The sequence below is a fragment of the Myotis yumanensis genome, unplaced genomic scaffold, assembly GCF_028538775.1.
Source record: "Myotis yumanensis isolate MYYU_CA2020_CCGP unplaced genomic scaffold, mMyoYum1.0.hap1 SCAF_4, whole genome shotgun sequence".
Taxonomy (NCBI): Eukaryota; Metazoa; Chordata; class Mammalia; order Chiroptera; family Vespertilionidae; genus Myotis; species Myotis yumanensis.
This window is the reverse complement of record NW_027223755.1, coordinates 83,784,088-83,811,482: the sequence shown is the minus strand read 5'-3', so window position 1 is coordinate 83,811,482 and position 27,395 is coordinate 83,784,088.

Sequence of the window (27,395 nt, the reverse complement as noted above, 5' to 3'; positions counted from 1 at the left end):
TTCTCTTTTAATGGCTGCAATAGGATTCCCCAGTACCGCTATAACAAAATGTGTTCAACCAGTATTCTACTGATGGACTCGTTTGCAATTTTTCTCTATTACTAACAATGCTGACTCTGTGTACATTCAGAATATTTCTTAGAAGTGAAATTGCTTGGTGAAAGAGAGAAAGTGAATTTTGACAACCTCATTTGCATTTCTATTCTGTTTCCCCTCTTAGGTGAGAATGTTTATAATCCTCTGCTTTCTTCTCCCTTCTTGCCTTTTTCCCCCCTTACCCTTGGTGGGGAGACAATGTCAATAACTGGCTGGTGGCAGTACAATCGGTGAGAGCACACTATTTTCATCTGCTATCTATATGTGAGGCATGCGTTTGGCAGAATTAGCCGTGATGAATGTTCTCCTCCTCTCCACTCCTTTGGCATTTAAAATCTGTACTGCCCCAATTGGGGCTTGATTGTACATTCTCTCATATTGTTCCACGGAAGTAATCTCATTCTTCAACAAGATGATTACCTCTTTGGTGGCAGAAGCAGTGTCTGCTGGTCTTCGAACTTTTGCATTCCCCTCTGGTCTAACTCAGTGCTAATCATGTTCATTGGACACTCAAACAATTGTGTCTTCAGTGCAAATAAAGCTCTGGCTCATAGCAAAGTGGGAGATTTCAGAGTGGCCACAATGTTGGAACAGAGCCTTGAGGGAAGAATTGAAGATTTCCAGATAATTAAATCAGGGTAGAATGTTCCAGACAGAGGGAAAAGAATATGCAAGCCTGTAGAGTTGTGAACAGGCATGGTGGGGTTGGGGAAACCACAGTGAACGCCACAATAAGAGCTTAAGTGGCAGGTAAGGGACTGGCCAGCAATGAGTTGGGAGAAGAAGACTGACATCTGCTTTTTTATTATTATTACTAGAAGCCCGATGCACAAAAATTTGTGCACTGGTGGAGGAGGGGGGTGGAAGGGGTGTCCCTCAGTCCCACTTGTGCCCTCTCACAGTCTGGAACCCCTTGGGAGATAACCACCTGCTGGCTTAGGCCCACTCCCTGGGTGGCAGATGGCAGGCCCGATCCCTCGGTGCCTGCCCCGCCTCCCCGTGTCACGCACACGGCAGGGTTGATCCAGGGGTTGGGGTACCAGCCCGGGTGAGGTCGCACACGGGATGCCTGGATGGAGGTTGGGTGGGCTGGCCAATTGCTGCTGCACTGCCTGGCCGCCCCAGGTCACAGATAGCAGGCCCAGATGGCAGCAGGGCAGGCAGGATGGCGCTGTCCCGCCCCACCACCCTGGGTCACAAATAGCAGGCCCAGATGGTGGCGGGGCAGGTGGGATGGTGCTGTCCCGCCCTGCCTGCAGTATGCAAATTAGCCGCCATCTTTGTTGGCAGTTAATTTGCATATCACACTGATTAGCCAATGGGAGGCATAGCGAAGGTACAGTCAATTACCATGTTTGTCTGTTATTAGATAGGACTAGAGGCCCAGTGCACAAAATTCATGCATTGGGGGGGCGGGGGTCCCTCAGCCCGGCCTGCACCCTCTCCAATTTGGGACCCCTCAGGACCGCTGGCTCCTAACTGCTCACCTGCCTGCCTGCCTGATCACCCCTAACCACCTCTGCCTGCCTTCCTGATAGCCCCTAACCACCTCTTCCTGCCAGCCTGATCACCTCTAACTGCTCCCCTGCCTGCCCAGTTACCCCTAACCACCTCTGCCTGCTGGCCTGGTTGCCCCTAACCACCTTCCCCTGCTGGCCTGGTTGCCCCTAACTGCTCTCCCCTGCTGGCCTGATCGCTCCTAACTGCCTCTGCCTCAGCCCTTGCCACTGTGGCTTTGTCTGGAAGGATGTCCGGAAGATGTCTGGTCTAATTAGCATATTACCCTTTTATTAGTATAGATTATTATTATTATTTCCCTCTAGGAACCAATGACCAACATAGAACTGTTTAGCAATCCCTTCTGTTCGAGAATAAATACTGTCATTACACTTTCCATGAACCTTGATTGGCCATGTATATTAAGAATACCTCAAAATCATATGTGCTTCTCCTTTTTCTTTTTCCCACTGATAGTCTTAAACCTTACCCTATAATCATTCAGAACTTGTACAACTTCACTTTTTTCTCCCCTTCACAGCCAATTTTTCAAAAGAGGTTTAAATATGTAATAACTGACCCTCTAAGAGAGTAACATCCAAGTTTGCCAGTTTCTATGGTGTAAATATTCCCACCATGGCCAATTTCAAGTTACTTCAATGAAGTTTCTGATCACAGAGTTGGAAAGAGATTAACACAATCACCTGTGTGAACTGGCTCCAGCACACTACTGGGTGTATAAAGCCTGCTTCTGATAAACTGTGACACAATGATAACTAGTGAGGATGCTTTTGATCACAGTGCCAGACAACCAGTGCATCTGTAGTGAAATTAAAAAAAGTTACTTGTCCCTATAATCTGGAATGGCTGGGGGAAAACTGGAATATCTGGATGCTGGAGCTCTAGGCCACTAAAGCCCTCTTTCCAATTCATATCAATTTCTCAGCTTTATTCTCATCATATAAAAAATCCGTCTTGTCCCAGATTCAGGTAAATGGGTTGCAAGGAAAGAGTTGAGCTTGGATCGTTCTCTTTGTCCATTGTTGGGAGGCTAGGTCATGAAACTTTTATTTGAAGCTCACATTTTTGTTGGAGGAAGAAGTTTCTCAAAGAGGACAAATAATGCAACCTATGAAGACTCCTAATGCTGGGTGTGCTATAATTGATGATGAGAAGATTTGGCTTCCCTTCAATATTTTGAAGTGAAGATGCAGAAGGTCCTAACTTCTTATTCTTCCCTGAAGGACCCCAACAGCTCTAGACACTGATATTTGCAAAAATGAAGCAATTCATGAAAGAGAAGCTCCTCAGTTTCCAAATCACTAAATTAAAAGCCATTCGATATTATTTGACATTATTTAGGATTATGGAGAACTACTTCTACCTCCAAGATGTAGCTTAAGTCTCCTTCAAAGCAATTCTTCTGCCCTAGTGTTAGAGTAGGCAGCTAGTTAGATACTAACAAAAGAGAAGGGAGCAGGCATCTAATTAAGCAGGATTAATGTGGAAGAAGGAGCTTCACAGTCATTCCAAGTATTGGAGTGGACAGGAAAGACAGGATTTCCAATCTCCTCAGGGACCAACTGGCCTGCTTCCCCAGTTTAACTGGGGGAGGGATAAGCAACGAGGGGGGAATTCCTCTGCTGAGGTGTGTGCAGTGGGAGCCTGATGACTAAGCAAAACTATGAGGCATGCGCAGTAGGAGCCACATGGCGGCCATAAAGGGAAAGAGTCTAGCCTGGGAAAATACTAGTAAGTGGTATGCTGACAAGGAAGGTGCTGAAATCACTCATTAATAATTAGTCTAATCCTGTAGGTTGGGAAAGAGTGTGCTAGTACTTGAAGATCTTTGACTGCAGTGCAGTAGCCTCATGCCATCCTAATAAAATCTTGAGTGGGAAGTGGAGAAGCTGGTGTCCACATTTTGTAGACAAGGCAGCGTGTGAGAATTGCTTAGCACCTTTGTTCATCGCCTTTTACATCTGACCTGCTTAAAAGATAACTCAATGCCCCGAAGTGTCACAGCTCCCTAGCAGCAAAATCAATGCAGGAAGTCAGGTTTCTACTCCACATCCAGGGCATTGCATCACTGAATGCTGATGCCTTGTGGCCAAGGTCTCAAGAGTTAGAAGTCAACACCCATTGAAAGACCTTTATCTTTGGCAGCACAGTGGGACACAAGGAGGCAGGAGGGCGGTGGTGGAACACAGCTGCCAGCCGCTGAGTTAAAGTAAAAATCAAAAATGAAATAAGTGACAGCAGAGAACATAATGAAGTATATAAACCTGGGTAAAGCGGTGCAATGGGTAATAAAAAGTGAAATAGGGTGGAGGGGGTGAGTGGATTGCAGTCACATAAATCACCAGGGAGGCAGGAGGAGGGAGTGGGGCCATCTCCAGGAACTCATTGAAGGAGTTTCTAAGTGCTCCTGGGGGGAGCCTATAGACTAACTATGGTTTAAGGCTTGGCAGGTTGGCCTTTCTGCTGTTTCACAAAGCTCTTTGTGCCCTCAGGACGAAGACTAACGCCTGGTTTTATACTAAGGCTGTGTAGACATTACTTGATGTCATGGTTACTGCCAATTTGTCTGAGCTTGCTGTGCCTCCCAAGGAGACCTCATGGTACCCCCCCACCCTGGGCCTCCCTGAAACCCCAGGCATTTCCTGTGACATTAATAAGCACCAGCACACTGGGTTTAAATTTCTTGGACGTCTCAAATTTGGTACCACACAGAGTTCAACCAAAAGGCCATTTTTTTCAGTAGTTATTTTTAATGGTTTTTTTGGGGGAAATAATCTTTAACCAGGAGACAAAGAGCTCGCACATAAATCTTCCTAAGCAAACCCCGTGTAAAGTCCTGATGCACTTTATAATCTGTAAACTAGGCTTTTATTAGCCATTTATGAGCCATTTTTTATGATGCAAGTTTAATATTAAACTATAAAGTTCACAATGCACTTATAAAGACAGATAGACTCATTCACTTTATAATTCTTGACTTGGATGCCTGGTAAAAGCTGAGCGTATCATGTCATTTCAGCAAACTGGCCCAGTTGGGACTTTGGAAACTGGTGTAGGATTAGGCCTGGGAATTGACAGGCGCTGGGGTATGTTGTAGGCCGGAGTGGGAGGGAACAATCAACTGCAGCCATAAAAATAAATGCACAAGCTGGGAGGTAATTTTTCTTCTGACTTTTCTGGAGCGTGGGGCCTTTATAGCCATTTAGGAAGGAAGTATTCTCTAGAGTAGCAATTCTTTAGAACAGCGGCGATATATTGCCACTTGATTTTGTGCAACCTACCTTCTTCCTAATAGATCAGCATGGCTGGTATTTCTTAATTCAATGTGACGAAAATGAAGTTTTTTTTGAGAGCTCAACGCCATGTCACTGAAAGGATAGAACATAACTGAAAGTGGGATCAATTTAGGATTGCAAATTTTATTTTCCCCAGGAAAGGGATGTTTGGCGTATGGAAAGCAGATGGCCCTTCGTGTACCTCATGCTGAATATATGAATTATCAGTGGAGGATTATTCTAATCACAGGCCACACACTGTATTAAATCTCAGCTTTCTGTCTTTAAGCCATACCTTTGAATACTGGACAGCTTTGGAGGGGGAGAAATGGAGCACACTTGAAAGGATCAAAGACTCAAAATGACACCAATCAAATGAGCGGTAATTATAGCACTTTCACTCCCAGAGAACCACTCAATCCCTCTGGGCTATTAAAGTATCCACATTGCTCCACAGTATACTTGGTGGCCCCTCCCTGCTGGGTGACTTTATAACAAGAGTTTATACTTCCAAATTCTCCCGAGGTAAAGTTTTCACATATTCTAGTACCCCTGCAATCTTCATTCATTCATTCATTCATTCATTCATTCGTCTGTTCATCCTTGAGCTTCTACCATGTGCCAGACTCTCTTCGAGGCACTAGAGATATATTGGGGAACTTAAATTTTATCTTTGCCATCATTTACTAGAAACCTTTACTCTTAGAAGGCTGTGCTCTGCTATGCCCAATGTCACATTCTGCGTTCATTTTCTCACTGAAATAATACTGTGGAAGATTGTTCTAATCACAGTGCACATGGTCACTTGTGGGAAAACTAAATTGTACCCTTTGATACGAACACAATAGCATGCTCAGCCTCTCATCATAGACTATGGACTTTAGCCTATATTGGTTAAACACTGGACTATGGTCTATATTGATTACCTCCATATTTAAGAAGCTCTGGGGACTACTCTCATCCTGTCTCACATTCCTGTGGCTCCTGAAAAACCAAGCTCCCCAGATATCCCTCATCTCTTGGTTCTTATTTTCATATTACCCTGTGCAACTCATAATTCTCCCCATTTTCCCATGCCTCCCCAAATTTTCTGAATTGTTCTCTGGAACACACATTCAAGTGAAGGCTGAGCTCTGTCTGATCCTCAGGGGTGAATAAGTCTCCCTTTTGCTGAATTGTCACCTCCACACCATTTCTCCTGGGAAGTTCCGACAATCTAATCAGACTCCTTCCAACCAAGCTCTCACTATTCACAATGCCCTCCCCCCTCCCTTCTTCACTCCCTTATTTCCAGTCAATTATTCTTGAGCATCTGATTCATTGTTTTCCTCTCATTCCTATTCTGGTCATCATTATTGGGACATCATGTCCTCCTGGATGGTGAGTGGTCTAATTACTTGGAATCTTGGGAGCTGATTTCCTCACCAGCAATTATCCTTTCCTTCACCACACTGTAGCCACTCTCCCATGTTTATTTCTTTTTTATTAACAACATACCACCTCCGAAATCTCAATGTCAAACATCTGTTCCTGTACTCTAGTAACAACTGCATTGAGAATGCCAATTCATTAATTCTAAAACTCTTTTTCTTGCCCTAACTCTCTGCTTCCTGGAATCTTCCCTTCTCTACCAACCAAGCCTATCTATATCTATACTAATAAAAGGGTAACATGCTAATTAGACCAGGAGACCTTCTGGGAGACCTTCCAGACGTCCTTCCGGTCAAAGACATGGTAGCGGGGCCAAGGCAAAGGCAGTTAGGGGCGATCAGGACAGGAGGGGAGGGCATTTGGGGTTGGTCAAGCCAGCAATGGGGGGGCAGTTGGGGCTGATCAGGCCGGCAAGAGGGGGCAGTTGAAGGCGAGAAGGCCAGTGGGCAGAGTGGTTAGGGGCGATCAGGCAGGCAGGCAGAGGGGTTAGGGGAAATCAGGCAGACAAGCAGAGGCAATTAGGGGTGATCATGCAGGCAGGCAGACGAGTGGTTAGCAGCCAGTGGTCCTGGATTGCAAGAGGGATGTCCAACTGCCAGTTTAGGCCCGATCCCGAACCGGCAGTCAGACATCCCCCAAGGCGTCCCAGATTGGAGAGGGTGCAGGCTGGGCTGAGGGACACCCCCCCCCCCCCCCAGCACGAATTTTGTGCACAGGGCCACTAGTATATATCTAGTATATATATATAAACCTGAGCAACCAAACGATCAAACAACCGGTTGCTATGATGCACAGTGACCACCAGGGGGCAGGCATTCAATGCAGAAGCAGCCCCCTGGTGGTCAGTGTGCTCCCATAGCCAACCTCTCATGGCCAGCCAACCTCCCGTGGTTCCTCCCTCCAGCCAGCCAGCTCTGACCAGCCCAATTGGGACTGGGTGAGATGGCCCCCATTGGCCCTGATCACTGGCCAGGCCAAGGGACCCCACCTGTGCATAAATTTGTGCACTGGGCCTCTAGTCTCTATATATAAAAGGCTAAGTGTCCATCCATCCGACTGGTAGCTATGATTCCAGGGGGCAGACGCTCAATGCAGGAGCTACCATGACGTGCACTGGCCATTTAAAAATAAATGGCACCATGGACCTGGTGCTGAAAAAGCAACTCTCTGCTTCCCCAAAGTGGGACACAGACCCTGCCACCACCCCAGAGCAACACCCCACCAAATTGCAGCCAACACTGCCAAGACCCCATGGCACAAAATGAGGCCCACAGCCCAGCCCAGCCTGGAAATGGTCGCTGTGGGTGCCGGATAATGATGTCACATAGCAACGCCCGACTTCCTCTCCCTAGTGACTAGCCTCCTTGGAGTTTCTTCAGCCCAGGAACCTGACTTGCTTTATAGCCAGGTGCAAACATTTTACAGTTTAAAAAATGTTTGTGAAGCATTTTCCTGTGCCTGATCTCATTTGATCCTCACAGAAGTCCTGGAGTAAGTAGATAGGAGACTTGAAAGAATCCTATTTTCTTTTCATTTGCAAGATGCAAATAGCGATATTAAAATATTTCTTCTAATTAATTCCCTTTCAATGTGCATGAATTCGAGCTCCAGGACCCTAGTATTGTATAATCTGGGAAATACCCTTATATATCTTACCTGGTTTTCTCCCGTGCTTGTTTTGAGTTTAGTTTAATGGTTTTTGTCTTGGGTTTGTTTGTTTTTTCCAGTCTAGTGTCATAAGTAGAAATCAGGTTATTATTTTGAAACTTTTATTCTTTTGTAATGTAGACATTTGTAGCTATACCTTTCCCTCAAACTAAGCACAGATTTGGATTCCTCCAATAAATTTTGGTATGTCATGTCTTCATTTTCATTCCTCTCATAGTGTTCTGTAATTTCCCTTGTGATTTCTTCTTTGACACATTGGTTATTTAGGAGAGTATTTACTTTCCATATATTTATAAGCTTCTTAAATTTATTTAGGTTATTAATTTCTAATTCTATTGTAATTAGAGAACACACTATATACAATTGCAATTCTTCTAAATTGATTGAAGCTTGATGTTATGGCCTTGCATATGGTCTCTCCTGGAGCAGGTTCCATGTGCACTTAAGATGAATCTATTCTGCATTGGTGGGCAGGATGTTCTCTATATGTTTGTTAGGGCTACTTGATTTATAGTGCTTCTTGAGTCTTTGTATTTCCGTGTTATCTTCTGCCTAGTTGTTCTGTTCAATACTGAAAATGAGAATATTGATATCTCCAACTATTACTATTGAATTGTGCATCTCTCCCTTCAGTTTTGCCAGTTTTTGCTTCACATATTTTGGGGCTCATTTGTTAGGTACATATTGTATCTAATAAAAGAGTAATATGCAAATTGACCATCACTCCAGCACACAAGATGGCCACCCCCATGTGGCCACAAGATGGCCAGCAGGGGAGGGCAGTTGGGAGGGACCAGGCCTGCAGGGGAGGGCAGTTAGGGGTGACCAGGCCGGCAGGGGAGGATAGTTGGGGGGAACTGGGCCAGCGGGGGAGGGCAGTTAGGGGCAATCGGGCTGGCAGGGGAGCAGTTAGGCGTCAATCAGGCTGGCAGGGGAGTGGTTAGGGAGTGATCAGACTGGCAGGAAGAAGCAATTAGGGGCAATCAGGGAGGCAGGCAGGTGAGTGGTTGGGAGCCAGCAGTCCTGGATTGTGAGAGGGTTGTCCAACTGCCTTTTAGGCCCGATCCCGGCCCGTTTAGGCCTGATCTCACTGGTATCAGGCCTAAACGGGCAGTTGAACATCCCCCAAGGGGTCCCAGATTGGAGGGGGTACAGGCTGGGCTGAAGGACAACCCCCCCCCCCCCACCCCCAGCGCACGAATTTAGTGCACCGGGCCTCTAGTTATATATAAAGTAATATATGTTTGTTGATTTCATGGAGGAAGGGTGAGGGAGAAACAGGTAGAAACATCAATGATGAGAGATAATCATTGATTGGCTGCCTCCTGCATGCCCCTTACTGGGGATCGATCCCACAACCTGGGCATGAATCCTTGACTGGAATCAAACTGGGGACACTTCAGTCCCCAGGCCAATGCTCTATCCACTGAGCCAATCCAGCTAGGGCAATTTTATATATTTTTAACATGATGAGAGACTAAATGAAAGCACACACATGTATATTTATATAGTTTGTTATATTAATCTTCATATTTACAGTTTTGGTCCTCTTCATAAGTTCCTATGGTTTTTAGAGTTACTATCTAGGATTATTTTCTTACTTAAATACGACTTTACTCCCATCTACAACTTTTGTGCTTTTATTGCAAATATATTACATATCTATATGTTATAGGTACAACAATAAATTACATGCGTATTTTTATATAATTGCTTTTAAAATCAGTTAAGAATAAATATGCAAAAATGTTATCATTACCTAATAATTACCTTTCCCAGTGGCTCCTCTGTGTGTGTGTGTGTGTGTGTGTGTGTGTGCGCGCGGCGCGCGTCTGGATTACTTGCTTTCGTTCTGAAAAACTTCCTTTAATATTTCTTATAAATCAGGTGGTTTAGCAACAAACCCTCTGTCTTTTGATTACCTGTAGTGTCTTTATTTAGTTTTTCTTTTATAAAGATTGTTTTGTTGATATAAAATTCTTGTTTGACAGTTTTTATTTTTCTCTCTCAGTACTTTGTCTCTGGCCTTCACGGTTTCTGATGAGATGTCAGCTGGATATGATGAGTCAATTTCCTCTTCCTACTCTCAAGATTTTCTTTGTTTTTGTCTTTCTACATTTTTTCCTATGACATATCTGGGTGTGGATCACTTCACCATTATCCTACTTAGAGCTCACTGAGTTTCTTGAAAGTTAAAATAATGGTTTTCTTCAAATTTTGGAAATTCTTATCCATTACTTCTTTAAATCATGTTGCTGTTTCTTTATTAATATTTTCTATTTGATGAGATATTGTCATCATCCCTTTCTTTACTCCTTTAATTATATTTTCCTTCAGTTCTTTGAACATATTTATAAAAATTAATTTTTATCTTTGCCCTCTAATCCAATGTCTGGGACCTCTCAAAGGTTAATTCTGTTACTTGCTTATTCCCCCTGTGCATGGGTTATACTCTCCTTTTTCTTTGGATGGCTCATAATTTTTGTTGAAAATTGGACATTTAAGTAATTTTAATAATATGACAACTTTAGACACTGATATTTCCACCCTCTCCTCCGGGCCTGTTATTTTTGTTCTTTGGGTCTTTATCTATTTTTGTGACTTAACTGGACTATCTTAGTACAATCTATTACCTCCACAGTAGGTGGCCTCTGGTCTAGTCTCAGTTACTAAAATTTTGTTGAATAAGTGAATAAAATACAGTATATTCACAACTTCTGTTTGTAATCATTGTTAGAAGAAAACTCTCTTTAGATTGCACACACAGGGGGCAAAAGTAGGTTTACAGTTGTTCATATGGAACATAATACAATAATTAATGAATAACAATGCAATAATAAACTGTTTTGTGTACTCACAACTGTAAACCTACTTTTGCCCAATCCTGTATATTTACTTATATTTGGATATCTTTTTTTGTTTGTTTAATATGAGCTCATTACTTAGAAAATGCAGAATTGTGTGAAAGCTAAGAGGTGGAATAGATGACAGCACTATATCCTGCTCCAGTTCTAATAGTCTGTCTACTATCCTATTTAACATGTAGTTTCATTGAAAATGTTTTCCTCAAGGTGCACATAGTTTTGCTTTAAAAACACTATACTAGCAGGTGAAAAACCTGTCTCAAATTTTGTATCTTGAATTTATTATGTGAGTGGGACACTAGTTGATTTATCAGCAGCATGGCATAATCATATCTTTTCTGTATGCATGCCTTAAAAAAATTTCAGGTGCTTAAAATTATGTCGTCGGTATACCTTGAATGTATTGAAAAGATATCTATATGTAAGGCATTGTTGTTGCTGTTGTTATTCATTAGTAAGTGTTAAATGTTAAAGTAAAGGCAATCATGCTTTTTTTTTATCCAAATGTAAACAAACACACATTAAAGAATATATCTGTCAAGAAAGCTCATGACTTCCATCTATAATTGGAATCTATACCCACATCTATCTGGGCCCTAAACAAGCCATTCGTGCATGTATTAGACATTCCTAAAGCTAAAATTCATCTTTTGTAAGATGTCTTCATTGAGATAAAGTATAGTGAAAAAACACATATTTTAGAAATTAGTAGTAATTTGAAACTAAATCCTAATCCTCCCAATCTATTCTGCCTAATCTTGCCCCAGTTGCTTAATGTCTAAGTGTCTTGGTTTCATTCCCAGCTCAATGAGCATCTTCTTTCATGGTATTGTGAAAGTATTAAGCAAAAAAAACACCTCTCATTGTCATCCTGGAACATAGTCAGTGCTCAGTGTTCATGATAGTTCTTATCTCTTGGCATTTACCAAGGTCCTTCCTCATGAGATAATGCCTTGGGTTCATTTTCAGATTTCCCATGACTCCTAGCATATTTTGAATAATGACATCTGATGTCAAAGATTGGTTGAATTTTATTGTATTCTCCTGATATCTTTATTGTGTTCATGAGAATAACTAGCAGAACACAGGACTCTAAGGATATGGCACTCTGGAATGGTAAGTATTGAAGAAAAATGTATGCAGAATGGGGAACCATCAGAAGGAGAAAGTTGTAAGGGGTTCCCTTGAACATTGGAGATGTTCTGAACATACTGGATATTTGGAAGTAAGTTGAGGATAAACAACAAGAATGGGACCCTAAGGGAACAAGATAGGACTATAGGAAGCTTTGTGAAAAAGTGAGTTTTCTGATTTATTGTCCAGCATTGGAACTTCTTCAGTGGTCCCTATCCTGCATGACATCAAGATGCTGTTTTCTTCTTTTCTACCGTGGAAATTATGTCTTTATCTACTAAGCACAGTTCATATTGCCATCTAATCCTATATAATAAAGAGGAAATATGCAAATTGGCCATCATGCCCTCACACAAAATGACCGCCCCCATGTGGTCACAAGATGGCTGCCATAAGATGGCCGGCAGGGGAGGGGAGTTGTGGGTTATCAGGCGAGCAGGAGAGGGCAATTGTGGGTGAACAGGCGAGCAGGGGAGGGCAGTTGGGAGCAATCGGACTGGCAGGGGAGCAGTTAGGCATCGATCAGGCTGGCAGGGGAGCAGTTAGGGGGAAATCAGGCTGGCAGGAAGAAGCAGTTAGGGGCAATTAGACAGGCAGGCAGGCCAGCGGTTGGGAGCCAGCAGTCCTGGATTGTGAGAGGGATGTCCGACTGCCGGTTTAGGCCTGACCCCTGTGGGTCTCAGATTGGAGATGGTGCAGGCTGGGCTGAGGGACACTGCCCCAGTGCACAAATTTCATGCACCAGGCCTCTAGTATATATATATATATTCATTTGCCAAAGAGAATTTCTTGTCTTTATGAGATAAAATGTAAATGACTTCTCCATAAATGCTCCCTCTTTTCTGCCTTCCCACAGCACTCACTCCCTCTTTTCTTTTGGTGTTTGCCTCCTTTTAACTGATCCCCATTAAAGCTGTATTTATGAACACACTGTGCAAGGGACAGTCATTAAATGCTATTCTATCCTACTTCTCTGCCACTGGTGAGTGGTTGGTTCATGTTCTGTATCTACAGCGCAGTCAATCAGCTGTGTTACTGCACCCATGAGGCTTGTGCTGTTCATCGTGGGCAGGCACTGCTCATCGATGTGTCCTACACACATTAAATAATTACTGACACTGTCATTAAAGTGCGTAAGCTCCTGAGATGGGTTCTAGTCTCCAGTAATTTTTTAACCACTTCTAATACCATGCAATTCTGATTATTAACAGTAAAATCATAATATATATAACAGAGTGATAAAATAATTCACTGAAGCTCACATAGCTTGGAAAAAGGAATAGCTGAAAGTAAAACTGCAGTCTGCACGATTTCAAAGGCCAAATTACTACCATTTCTACTTTATACATTTTCCTCTACATTCTATCCTGTCTCAATTTCTCTGCCATAGAGGTCCCTGAAGAGCCTAGAACCCTACCTCCTTGTCCATTTAGTTGGAACAAAAATGCTCAAAGTTACAGCTGGTACCCCCATTTCTCAGGAGTGCCTTGGGTTCTTTAACTGCTTAACAGTGGCATCTGAGCCTGATTAGAGTTCTGCTGTGAAGAGACTTTAATTGACCAATTCTGAATATGTAATAAGTTATGATATATACATAAATATAATAAATAGATATTGTATGTACTATTTTCTTCCAGTGTGCGGCTATCATTTCATTAAAAAAACAAAAACAAAAAAACAACGTTTTCTTCTGAGGCATGTTTCATGGCCCAGCATGTAGTCTGATAAGTGACCCATTTGACTTGTAAAGAAAATGTACTCTGAGGTTGTTAGATATAGTGATAACATAAACTGATGAACAAAAATAGACCCTGAGACAAATGGCAGGGGAGGTGGAGAGTTAAAGGTCAGCCAAAGGACTTGTATGCATGCATATTAGCATAACCAATGGACATAGACACTGGGGCAGTGGGGGCTTGTCCTCAGAGTGGGAATGGCTGGGAGGTGTCAATCGGAGGAAAAGGAGATGTAAGTAAAACTTTAGACAATAAAAAAAAGAAAGTGTACTCTGAGGTTGTTGGATATAGTGCTCTATTGTTATCAATTAAGTCAAGGTGGTTGATAATGATGATTTAATTATTGATATGATTAAGTATGGGTTTTCCATTTTACTTTCAATTTTTTGTTTCCTTAAATTTTTTTTGTTTATTTCTTTATTATTATTGGGGGGAGGAATATAATTTAGTTATTTTTAGAATCCCACTTTTATTTTCCCACTAGAGGCCCAATGCATGAAATTTGTGCACAGCAGAGGGAGGGGGAGGATCCCTCAGTCCGGCCTGCACCCTCTTGCAATCTGGGACCCCTCAGGGATGTCCAACTGCCAGTTTAGGACTGATCCCACAGTCAGACATCCCTCTTGCAACCTGGGACCACTGGCTCCTAACTGCTTGCCTGCTTGCCTGCCTGATCGCCCCTAACCACTCGCCTGTCTGCCTGATAGCCCCTAACTGCCTCTGCCTTGGCCCCCATACATGGGACCCAGGCTTCCCTCCTCCCGCTGGCCGCAAACAACCGGGACCCGGGCTTCCCTCCCTCTGGTCAGCCGCAGGCACCTGGGAATGCAGGTGGCTTCCCCAGGGGCAGGCCCTGGCTTTGTCAGGAAGGACGTCCATAATGACTTCTGGAAGACATCCAGTCTATCTGATCAAATTAGCATATTACCCTTTTATTAGTATAGATTGTCTTTTAGCTTTACTTCTTGCATTACATTATAGTGGTCCATTTAGAGATTGCAATGTAAATTCCTAAATTTTAACACTTATTTCACAGTTAATATTGTACCATTTCATGGAAAATATGTCAACTTAGCCACCATAAAGGTCCATTTTGGGTCTCATGTTTATACTACTCACATATATTACAAATCCACAAGTTTATAATTTTTTAAAGAGTTATATGTATTACAATAAGATTATAAGGAAAATGGTAAAACAGTTTGCTATTTACCAAAATATTTACCACTTTTAATGTCATTTCTTTCTTTCTGAGAATTTAAGTTGCAATCTGGTATTATTTCCCTTCTGTCTGAAGAGTTTCCTTTGGCAATTCTTGTTCTAGTAGATGTGTTTTCAACAAATCCTCTTAAGTCTCTTTTCACCTTATTGTGATTTTATTTCTCCTTTATTTATTTTTTAAATATGTGTTTATAATGATTTTAGAGAGAGAGGAAGGGAGAGAGATAGAGGGACCCCAGGTATGTGCCTTGACCAGGAATTGAACCAGTGACCTCTTCGTTCAATGGATCAAGGCTCAACTACTGAACCACCCCAGCCGGGCTCCCCTTTATTTTAAAAGAACATTTTCAGTAGATGTAGAATTTTCCACTGACAAGTTTTTCTTTTAGAATTTTAATAAGATGCTTTTTTACTTTCATCTGACCTCTGTGGTTTTTGACAAGGAGTTAGCTATTAATCAAATAATTGCTTTTTATCGTTGGCTTTTAACTATTTGACTGTAATGTGTGTCATATTTTTATCCTTCTTAGTGTTTTCTGAGCATTTTGAATTTGTAAAAGTATGTCTTTCATCAAATTTGGAATATTTTTACATTTTCTCTGCCACATTTGTTGGGGGCTCTCATTTTGAGACTCCAGTTACACATTGTTAGACAGGTATATGTTACTTACTAGGTTCTAGAAGCCCTATTAATCATTTTCATTCATTTCTCTTTTTGTTCTTAACATTGAGTAATTTTTATTGATTTTTCTCTCAAGTTCACTTACTCTTTCTTATGTCATTGGCATTCTTTTAAATCCATCCAGTGACTGTGTAAATTTTAGAGATTTTATTTTTTTAGGTATAGACTTTCCATTTGCTTTTTAATTATTCTATTTGCCTACTGTCATTTCCTGTGTTTTTGTTCATCACCAGCATGTTTCCTTTACTTCTTTAATTACAGTTATAATAGTTGTTTTGAAACTCATTTTGCACCCCAGCTAGTTTGGCTCAGTGCATAGAGCGTTGGCCTGAGGACCGAAGGGTCTGGGGTTGGATTTGGTCAAGGCACGTACCTTGTTTGCAGGCTCCTCCCTGGCCTGGGCCTTGTTCAAGGCTCTTGCAGGAGGCAACCAATTGATGTGTTTCTCTCACATCAATGTTTCTCTCCTTCTTTCCCTCTCTAAAAAATCAATGAAAAAATATCTTGGGTGAAGATTAAAAATATAAAACAATTAAAAGTAAAATTCATTTTGCTAATGCAAATATCTGAGCTATATTGGAATTGATTTACGGGTCAATTTTCTCTTGACAATGTGTTTCATTTTCCTTTTTTTTCATATTTTGAATAAATTTTGTATTATATCCAAGACATTATGGATATTCAGTTATGGAGATATTGAATTATTTTTTTGTCTGGTAAATGTTTGTTGGTTTTGTTTTGGTGGCAATGAACTTAGTTGGACTTGAACTGCAAACTGTTTCTTGATTGGTAACCCTGCAGCTCAGGTCTTTTCTTTTTTAGTTCACTTGCTTTGATTATTTTCCATGCATACATTATTTGGGGGTGAGCCAGGGTTATGGGAAGACAGTCTTTGGGGGTTCATCCCTGGTGTTTTGCCTTTCTCTTAAATTTCAACATTACATTTGTCAGTGCAAAAAAGAAAAACCCAGATGGATGGTTTCCCTAGACAGAAAGCTGTGGTTTTTTTCAAACACGGCTCCATTCAGCTTGCCAGCAGTTTGACCTCAAGCTAAAAGTTGTGAAAATGGAAAATAGCTCTGTACAACTCTCCTCTGGACATTGACCCCTCAATGCAACATGCCTGTTTCTGTATACCCTTTGGTGCCTCCGGCGGGCTTGTTATTTTATATGATATCCACAGTTTATAGTTATTATCTCAGGGGGGCTTCTCTCATTGGATCTTACTCAGCCATTACCCTCCACAAACATACTTTTTTCATATCAGGTTTATGCTTGACAGGGCTATACTCAATGCCTGATAAATGTTATGATCTTTTCAAATTTTTGATAGTCATCATTGGCAAGAAAACTTATTCACACTAGTAGGTGATGAAAATTTAAAACCATTTTTTACAACTCTCCAAACTTTGCAGTAGGTAAAAGTGTATTTAAAGGAATTAACAGCTTTTCTTTTTTGCACTGACAAATATAATGTTGAAATTTCTTGTGATGAGGCAAATGGGTTTCAAATCCAAGAGAATGTTTTCACATCAAGTACTTCAAAATAATGATGATGTTCTAATCAGTAGAAAACACATGCATTGTTAGAGCCATCACCCTGCAGCTAGCCTGGATGCCACTAAAAGGCATATTAGCTGCAAAAGCATTTGATACGTGTAATGGCAGAGAGATTTAGGGCCCCCTGGAGCTGCTCTGCCAGGAACACCTGGTGATATCAGCCTTTTCAACTCCAACTGCTGTTCTTTTGTCTGTGCACCTGACTGCTTAGGTATTTGGAATAAAAACTACACTAGTGGGTCTATGGACCCCTTATTAACAGGCTACAATTTAGATGAAGTAGACCATACAGCTGGCTACAAATTAGATGTTGAAAATGTAGGCAAACTCATTGGCAGCTCTTAGAGAATTGTGGTCAGAACAGGTATTGTTAACATGCTCAGTGCTCGCTGAGATATTGCTATCTATTGTCAGATTTATATCGGCTCAGATCACATTTTTAGGAACTCCAGATTAATCTATTCATGCTTCTGTACATGAGCTTTGGGTCTCTGTTGACTCAAAGCTGCACTTGGATGCTAAGAAGACTCAGGGGCTTGTGTCAATATAGATGCACCTGTAACCCATTCATAGTATTTTAGTATACTCAGAGGTTAATCTTCAGTTTATGAGTACTTACAATTGATGCTGTTGTTGAAATAGTGAAATACTTTCACAGGGCTCTTATAGTAAAAAGGCATATTTTTTTTAATCCAACATTCTAACCCCACCCATGACTTTCCAACCCTTTACTGGAATCCCCCTTACCTTCCTCCTTCTGTGTGCTTCTTACTAATAAAATTTTAGTTGTGAAATCTTTTAGTGTTTCTCAAATTCAGTGTGCATGCTAATCTTTTGGAATCGTGTTATAAAGCAGATTATTCTGATGGGGGGTTGGAGGAGTGAAGAAGAGATTCTGCATTTTTAACAAACATCTGGTGATGCTGAAGCTGCTAGTCAGTGGAACACTCTTTGAGTAACAGGGACATATTTTGAATATCACCTCTGAATATACTACAAAGACACCAATGGGAAAGTTCTGCAATGGCCTAGTGTTATGAGTGTGGGAGATGGGACTTGACTGCCTGTGTAGGCAAATTGGACGTAGGGATGTAGAATAATAAATAAAGAGAGCAGAGGGGTGCAGTGGTGCCTCAGACAAAGCAGACGCTGAAAAGACTTCGGCTTCTCATCTCATGAAGTGGGGGCCATTGGAAAGGTTAAATCAAAGTATGAACATGGTATGGCATAGGTTTTGAAAAGATAATTCTAGATCTGTTTGGAAGGGCAAAGATGGAAACAGGAAGACCAAGTACAATGCAGAGATGATGATGATGACTCAGACCTGGTGGTGAGGAAAGGTCAGATTCTGGACATAATGAAGAGGTAGAGTCAACAGGATTTGCAAGTGGTGTGATTGTGGGTTGGGAAATAAATCTGATATGTCATCAAGGTTTTTGACCTGTGTGTATGATACCAGTTGAAATGGAGAATAATTCGTGTAGAATGGCTGAGGTGGGAGAGTCAGAGTCCAGCGTGAATGTATGATTATATCCAAGTAGAAATGTTGAATAACAGTTGTATATACAAGTATGGAGTTCTCCAGTGGTAGAGATTTTTGAGTTGTTGGTACATACATGGTATTTAGAACTCTGAGGTTGGGAAAAAATGTAGAAAGAAAAGAGACCAAGGACTGAGATCTGGTTGTGGGACACTCTAATCTTAAGAGTTTTGGAAGAAAAAGAATCCAAAACAAAGGAACCTAGAGAGTCTGGTATCCTGGAAGCCAATTGAACAAAGTGAATTGATGAGGAGGAAGTAAATAACTGTGATAAATGCTATTAACTTATGAAGTACAATGTCAATTGAGGATGGGCCTTTGAATATAGCAACATGGAGGTGTTAATGACTTTGACAACTTTCTGCAGGATAAGGGAGGTGGAAGTCCAATTGGAATAAGTATAAAGAGAGAAATGGAGGTGAGAAATTGCAGACATGGAGTAAGGTCAACAATTTAGGGGATAATTTAGGGGTGAGAACTCACAGTTGTGTGTATAACTTTTGGGCTCCTGATTCTCTGAGCTTGTTCTGGGACACACCTGGGCACATGGACATCATTCTACCAGATCCAAAGAAATTCTATGGGGATCGCTAAGCCCCTGGATGCCCAGAAGTACCTAAAGCTAGAGTTTCCTTCTCTGGCGTCTTTCTGTCTATCTATAGCAGGAACCATTCTGAGGAGTAAGAGAACCCATGCTACATAACAGGGGTCTTGCAGAGTGTGGCTATCTGTAAAGCAAGCATATATCTTTCTAAGTAAATAGCAGCCTTCTATTTAAAAACCGTTCTTATCTTCTGTGGTTGACTGATATTGGACAAACCTATTTGTAATTAGCATTGAGCCTATCAAATTTATCACAATCTTTCTGAAAACGTATAAGTACTTGTTCTGTACAGCTTTTTTAGAGAAACAAGTTGCATCTGTTTATTATTGACTGTATAAAGAAATGTTGGGTTTATTTTTGGGGGCCTAAGATTTTCTGGCTCACATTTGAAAATTGGAAAGAAGGAGCAGGGATAGCTGATTTTATACTTCAGTGAATATCTCCACAATCATTCTGTGAGGCTGAGATACAGAGATTGGAGGAAGCACCATGCTCTTTGTTCTTTGATGCATTGTTGTGAAAGGTGTTTGTTTTCTTCCAACAGAACATGTTGGTAACCTGGTGTGTCCAGATTTCCACTCTATCTTTGGAGGCAGGTTGTACAAGGACTGGCTGTGAGATCAATTTTTCTGATTTGACAAACAAGGTTTGTGATAAATGCTGGGATCTCTAAGGATTTGCTGAGAACAGTAATTCTGGTTTTGTCCTTTTGTTTTAGACTGTTAGATGATGTCTTCATGACACCCATTCTTCTGATGGTGAGTTAAGCCTACAAACAGTAGGCCTTTCTGATCAGAGGTGGCTATTTCCCTGGCTCTGCTGTTTTTGGTGTTTCCAAGTCTGAATATACTTTAAGGTGATTATTGGTGTGTAGTCAATCAGGCTATCCTTCCTCTGCACACCCCAGCTCCTGGGAACTGTTCCACTATGGGTCAGTGCTTTGTTTTGGTGTCTCTTTCTAATCGCCAGACCATGAAATCTGGGAGGTCAAGGTCAGTGACTTAATTTTTACTCATTTTATCCAGCATCTTGTTCACTCAGAGTTCAATACTTAAACTGTCTTGAAAAATGCATGATAATAGCAGCCACTACTTTACTATGGACAGGTGAGATGCTTTTTAAAGAATACCATGGATGTCTAAGTTGTTCAGTTTAGCATGACTTTTATCACTTGTACGTCACATGCTATCCATCCATTCAGAATATACACCATTATTTTAGACTCTAATTGAATAGGGCCATCTGAGAAGCAGTTTCTGAGAGGAGGGTTGAGGATGCATAGTTTATTTGGGAGTTGCAGAGACATGGCAGATTAATGGGAAGGTAATATAGAGGGAAAAGAAATAGTAAAAAACCCAGCAACCACTGTAGACAGCTAAGGAGGCATCAAGAAATGCTGTAACATACATACTTCAGAATTATCCTAGCCAAGGGGTAAAGAAGCTAGGATGCTTATATTCCCTCACCCATCAGTCATTGCTTAAGGGGTGTAACCATCCTGGGAAGATGTTAATTTCCCATCATTTCTATGATGCCTTACACATGGGCCAAGTGGGTTCTGGCAGCCGAAGGCCAGCCAACAACCATGATGTTCTAGCTCTCAAAAGTCAGAGTGGGCTGCACAGAAATGGCAATGAGATCTGAGGGGATATAGGAAAAGCATAGACAGGGGCTGCCACAAAGACCACACAGTGCCCATTCATAAATGCTCATCTGTTTTGTTTGTCCTTCTTCCTCTCAAGACCAACCTCTGTTAATATAGAAAAACGCCCTTCTATGTGTGAGGTAGCATCTTGGAATGCATAGACTGAAAAGCATGACACAAGTATATTGTTATTAACATTATTATAATTATAATTATTATTATGAAATTTGATTAAGTTATCAGCACTTGAAAGTGTTAGTGGAATGCATTTCTGAGAAGAAAAGTGAACTATTTATATACAATTCCTGTTACACATAATCAATAATTGTCCAAACCAAAGCCCAGTGCCTTCAATCAATTTGGAAATGAAAGCAGAAAGATCAGTCATACATTTACTGATTGTTTCTCCCATGGAGGAAAGTGACCAGTCTGACCTTTGCCAGGAGCTCATAGGTATACAAAATATTTTAATGCTGTGGTCTTGGGGAAGAGGCCATTAGATCTGAGTTTGACAGTTAGCTCTTTACCTTTCTTTCTTTAAACCTCCCAGATTCTGCTTTGCATATTTAGTCTTATTTGAATCCAAACATGGCCCTCTGAACCATGGTTTTGACTTCCACTCAATATTGAATATGACTACTATCTAGGATTATGCTTTCTTTTTTGACCCACTCACCTTAAATTAAACCATTCAAATAAACACGCTGGTTTGGATTCATTTATCTCACATCTGTGACTTTTAGTGACTTAGACTAGCTGGCACCCCATCTCTGGAAAGTTTTGCCTAAATGAGTTTCTGAAGCTCAAGGGGTGTAACCATCCTGGGAAGTTGTTAATTACCATCCCATTGCCACAACTTGTTCTTTCTTCTCCACTGGAAACTCCCAGGATGCCTTTCTGATAGGGCTACCAACCCCTGATGGTTCTTGCTGGAGTAGAAGAAATGGCAGAGGAAAGAAGAGGATAGGGTGAATATGTAAGTTATGTGGGTGATGGAATTATCAGGATTTGTGATTGACTGGACATGGACATGAGAGGGAGGTGTCAAAGATGATGGAATAGGTTGAGTGTTGGTGCTTTTACCTGAGATAGAACATCGGAGAGAGCAAGTCAGAGCAAAAATATACATAGAGAGACAAATAGATCCTTTTCCCCCTATTGAGTAACAGTGCCAAATAGCAGTTGTGGGTAAAACCGAACCTTACTATTAAGTAGCTTAAATTGATTAACAGCACAATTATGGATGAGAGCTTATTATTTTCCTGGTCATCCTGCTACTAGAGCTTAAATTTAGTAACAGTCAAATAACTAATAGAATACATTTCCTATTGATAACATGTCTAGAGTCTTGAGAGGATTCTCATTCAGTGAAAGGCACAGGGGAATCATTTCATGGTTGTGAACCAACCCTATTTGATTATGAACAATCAAACCTCATTGTTGAGCAGAAAAATACCTAGAAGTATTAGATTGGGTATAATTCAGCTCCTTTTCCAAGAACTGAGCCAGGAGACTCGCGGAAGGATGTCTGGTGATGCATGCTCTCCATACTAATGGTGCTGGCATTGCTGAGTCAATTTGGATTTAATTTGATTTCTTGCTTGATCCTCTGGATGGCCCATAACTGAAAACCTGGATATTTGTTCATATTACTATTGTCCTCAGACAAAGACCTCTCAGATTCACAGAGCAATCTATAACGCAGCTCTCCCTTTCCTATTTGCTCAGCGTGTACCTTACCTGGCAGCTATTCGGGCATTTATTTTAGATAGCAGTGCCTGTCCGAAACCGACGGCTCCTTTGAAGCTGGGTTTTTTGAGATCCAAATTGCTAGCCTTGGAAATTTATTACTTGACAAAGGTCTGTTTAGGGCTCTTCTCATCTGGAAGAAGAGGAAGAAAAAAGAAAGACGCACAAAACCTTCACAACCCTCTTTTATCTACAGAATTGCCAAAAATGTTCTTGGAAGAATGGCCTGAGCGGACTCACCTGACATTTCACTGGTATAAGTAATTTCTGATTATTTCTAGTCTCTCTGTTTGAATCAGTGTGTGACCCAACAGAATCATTTTCCACGGTCTGGAGATGATGTGATTTCAAGTGTGATAACAAAAGGGGACAATGAATACATCAGCTAAGAGCTTCAAAGAATCATCCATTCTGTCTTTGGAAAGGGCAGCTCAGGATGAGGGCAATGGCAGCGGAGAGACAATCTTCAGATATAAATGGCCAGAAAGCTGTGTGCACCATAGCTTTGAGATTAATAGCAGTGCACATTCACAGAGGCATTAACTTGTGCCAGACACAGTTGTAAGTACTCTGTCTTATGCCATGTAATGATTTATATCTTTTTATCTCAAATTTATAAACAGTATTGTTAGTTGGGGTTTTTCCATTGAATTTATGTGACTATGAAGGCTGAGAAATCCCAAGATCTGTAGTTGGCAAGCTGGAGCCCCAAGACAATCGATTGCATGGTTCCAGTCTGAGGCAGAAAACCGATGCCCCAGCTTGAAGACAGTCAGGCAGAGAGGCGTGAAGTCCCCCTTATTCAGCCGTTTGTTTTACTCGTGCCTTCAACTGATCGGATGAGGCCCACCCATGTTGGGGGAAAGCAATATGCTCAACTCAGTTTATCAATTCAAATGGTAATTTCATCCAGAAACATCCTCATTGACACACCCAGAACAATGCAATGTATGGGTCCAGTCAAGTTGATACATAAATTTAACCATCACAGATAGGGAAAGTGGGGCATAGAGGGGTAAGTAACTTGACTAAGGTAATATAGCAACCACATAACCATATATTTGAACCCAGGCTGTCTGGCTCCAGGACTGATGCTTTAACCACCATGAGACATCATTTCTCTATGCCACGATCTAGAACACATATCAGAGAATATCAGACAGCTCAGTTTCCTCAACCTTTAAAGTGAAATCTCAATGCCTGTGGAACTGGAAATAAAACCATCTAGGAAAAGAGGAAGGCTTTAGTAACACCACAAAAATGTGTAGTGTAAAAATGGAAAAAATTTATCTTCTAGTATTTAAGCATGGCAAAGTGTTTAATCAATATTTGTCAATTAATGCTTTTTGAGAGAGTAAATGTAATTGTCTATTATTGGTAACTTGTTATATTATTACTATAAATATGCCCAACTTCCACAAATAGATAACCCATGGGCTAAGAGCCTGTCTCATATTTATCTGTATCTCCCATCAGGCTTACATGGTATATGGGATTATGGAAGGAGCTCAATAAATATTGGTTGACATAGTTATATTGGTGACTAAAGGTGTTAATCAATTGATTAATCATTACATAGGCTAATAAGTATGTATGTTATTTTTTAAGAACAAGAGGGTATAGAAAAGATATTTAATAAATATTTTTATTGAATAAAATTTAAGTATTTTGCAATGGGAAAAATTATTTTTTTTAAAGCAGAAAAAAAAATAGGAAGGGGAAAAAATGGTTTTTCCTAAAATTTCATCCTGATTATGGGGATAGGGATGGGCCGAGCCAAAGTAGAATGTAATGAGGAGAATGACTTAAATGGTAGAATGGTCGGCTCTTGTCTACAGGTTTACAGAAATGAAATTAAACTTGGGCTTTCTATTGCAAAACAATAAGCAAATTGAAGGCCAATTATACCAGCTCATCAAAAAGAGCTGGCAAACTGAAGAGGATTTTGCATTTCTGAGTAGAATGAGTTTTCAGATGAAAGAATTTATTATAAGAAATTGAGAACATCTGGGCCATCAAAGGCAGAATGCAGTGAATAATTGGACAATCACAGACTGGCATCCATTTGAATAAGAGGCACTTCCTCAATTCCCTCTAGAGGAAGTGTTCAAAGTTCCTCATCTAGGGGGAAATGAGGCTCAGCTTTTGAAATGTGATTATCCTACCTGGTTGTTATTTGGTTATGAAAGAAATCTATTTTGGAAACCTCAGTTCCAGAAAGTTACTCTTGTGATCAAAATTAGGGTAGAATGACAGAGAAGTGGTTGGCTCTGTTCCCTGTATTTCACCTACTAGCTTAAATCTTACTCACTACCTTCATCTGGTCCCAGCAGGCAAACATCATCTATACTAATAAAAGGGTAATATGCTAATTAGACCAGGAGACCTTCTGGGAGACCTTCCGGACAAAGCATTGGTGGCTGGGCCAAGGCAGCGGAGGTTAGGGGCTATCAGGCCAGGAGGGGAGGGCACTTGGGGGCGATCAGGCCGGCAGGGGGGGCAGTTGGGGGTGAGCAGGCTGGCAGGCAGAGTGATTAAGGGCGATCAGGTAGGCAGGCAGGTGAGTGGTTAGGAGCCAGCGGTCCCGGATTGTGAGAGGGGTGTCCGACTGCTAGTTTAGGCCCGATCCCACAGGGATTGGACATCCCCCAAGGCGTCCCAGATTGGAGAGGGTGCAGGCTGGGCTGAGGGACACCCCCCCACTCATGCATGAATTTCATGCACCGGGCCACTAGTATTCATAATAAGACATAACAACTCTGCCTCTCCCCATTCTCTGCTTTCTCTCTCTCTCTGATGTCTCCACAGTCAGGAGTTACCATGCTGGCATCATTCTGTTGCCAGACAGGATGCTAATAAAGGGGTTCTTGATGGGATGAGCCTCTGGGCTGTTGACAGGAGTGGGGCTAAGCCAACTTAGTCGCCATGCACTCTTCTTACATGTGATAGCAATAATGTCCTACATTAGTACATCCTACTTTAGGTTAAACACTGAATGAGTTATTTTACACATATACATTATTTCCATTCATTCTAATAGTCCCTCTAGAGCAGCGGTGGAGAAACTTTTTCCTGCCCAGGGCCAGATATGTATAACTTCATTCATGGGCCATACAAAAACATCACTTAAAAATTATCCTACTAGATTTGGTCAAACATTTAATTAACTCACCCTTAATGCCTTGGCAGGGCCAGGCCAAATGAGTTCTCAGGCCTTAGACAGCCCATGGGATGGATGTTCCCCACCCCTGCTCTACTAGAGGTAAGTAGTAGCAATTATCCAATTTTATGGTCAGGGAAACTGAAGATCAAAGAGAATATATGGTCAGTCCGATAATATAGTCCAGATTATATTGTGTAATGACAATACTCAGTGGCTTAAAACCACAAACATTTACTTTTTACTCATGGTCCATGTCCACCATGAGTGAGCAGGGGGCTCTGCTCATTATAGTCACCTGGAAACTCAGGTTGGCTGAGCAGCTTCCATCTCCAATAATGCCAGTCTCAGTGCTTGGGGGCCTTGTGGGAGGGTCTTCCACCACAGTTAAATGCTTGACCCCACAAAGGACATGTAATACCTATGCTTACAATTCATTGGCCAGGACTGGTTAGAGTGGGGGTGGGTGGAGGGATAGAAAATGCAATCATAATCTGCATGCCCAAGTTCAGAGAACTGTGAGAATTCATTGAACAGCACTGGTGAGAGAGGCATATGACATGGTGATTAAGACTAGGTTTAAAGTGTGGTTCTACCCCGAACTTATTTGCTTAGCTGTGGAACCTTCGACCAACTGCTAAATCTCCCCAAGCTTCCGCTCCCTCACTTTTTAAATGAAGAAATAATTATACCTTTATCAAGGAGCTGTTATAAGGATCCAATAAGATAATGCACACACAGACTTAGCTAAGTAAACTTAGCATAGATTCCATGAAGCCAGCCCAAGTCCTGCATGCCCAGAGACCATTTGTTCATAGTTTTTGGAAATGCAATAGCCAAAACTGTGCCTGAGGAAGAATGCAGGAGGTGCATATCTAGATATGTCCAGGAGAACAAGTTGTCTAGAGAAGTCAAAACCTTGTCATGCTGTGGCAGGGCAGGAGAGAGATGACCAAGAAGAGGAGAGGGGCAATTTTAAAACATGGCCACAAATTCTTTCATACACTTTGTTCCCTCCTCTTGAATCTGGGAAGGCCCATAACTGCTTTGATCCATAGAGTACAATGGAATGACGCATATCACTTCAATGCTAGACCAAGTTGCTTCTAACTTATTTGCTGAAACACCTGCTTTTGGATGTCTGGGCCACTACTTACTACCCTAAAGTCACCATGCTGTGAGGAAGTCCAAGTACATGAGAGGCCCCAGGTGGATCAACAGTTCCCACTAAGACCCGTTGGAGTCATCCAGACAAGGCACCAGATATGTGAGTGAAGAAGCTGCAGATAATTCCAGCCCCCAGCCGTCAACCTCAGCCCACTGAGCCTTCTCAAGTGAGGCTCTAGACATCATGGTGTAGACACAAACCATTCCTACAGTGCCCTGCTGTATTTGTGACCCACAGAATCTGTGACCATAATGAAATAGTTATTGGATGCAGTTTGGCATGAGTCATTATGCAGCAATAGATAACCAGAAACATGAAAGTAAGGGAAGGGTGATTGTAGGTGA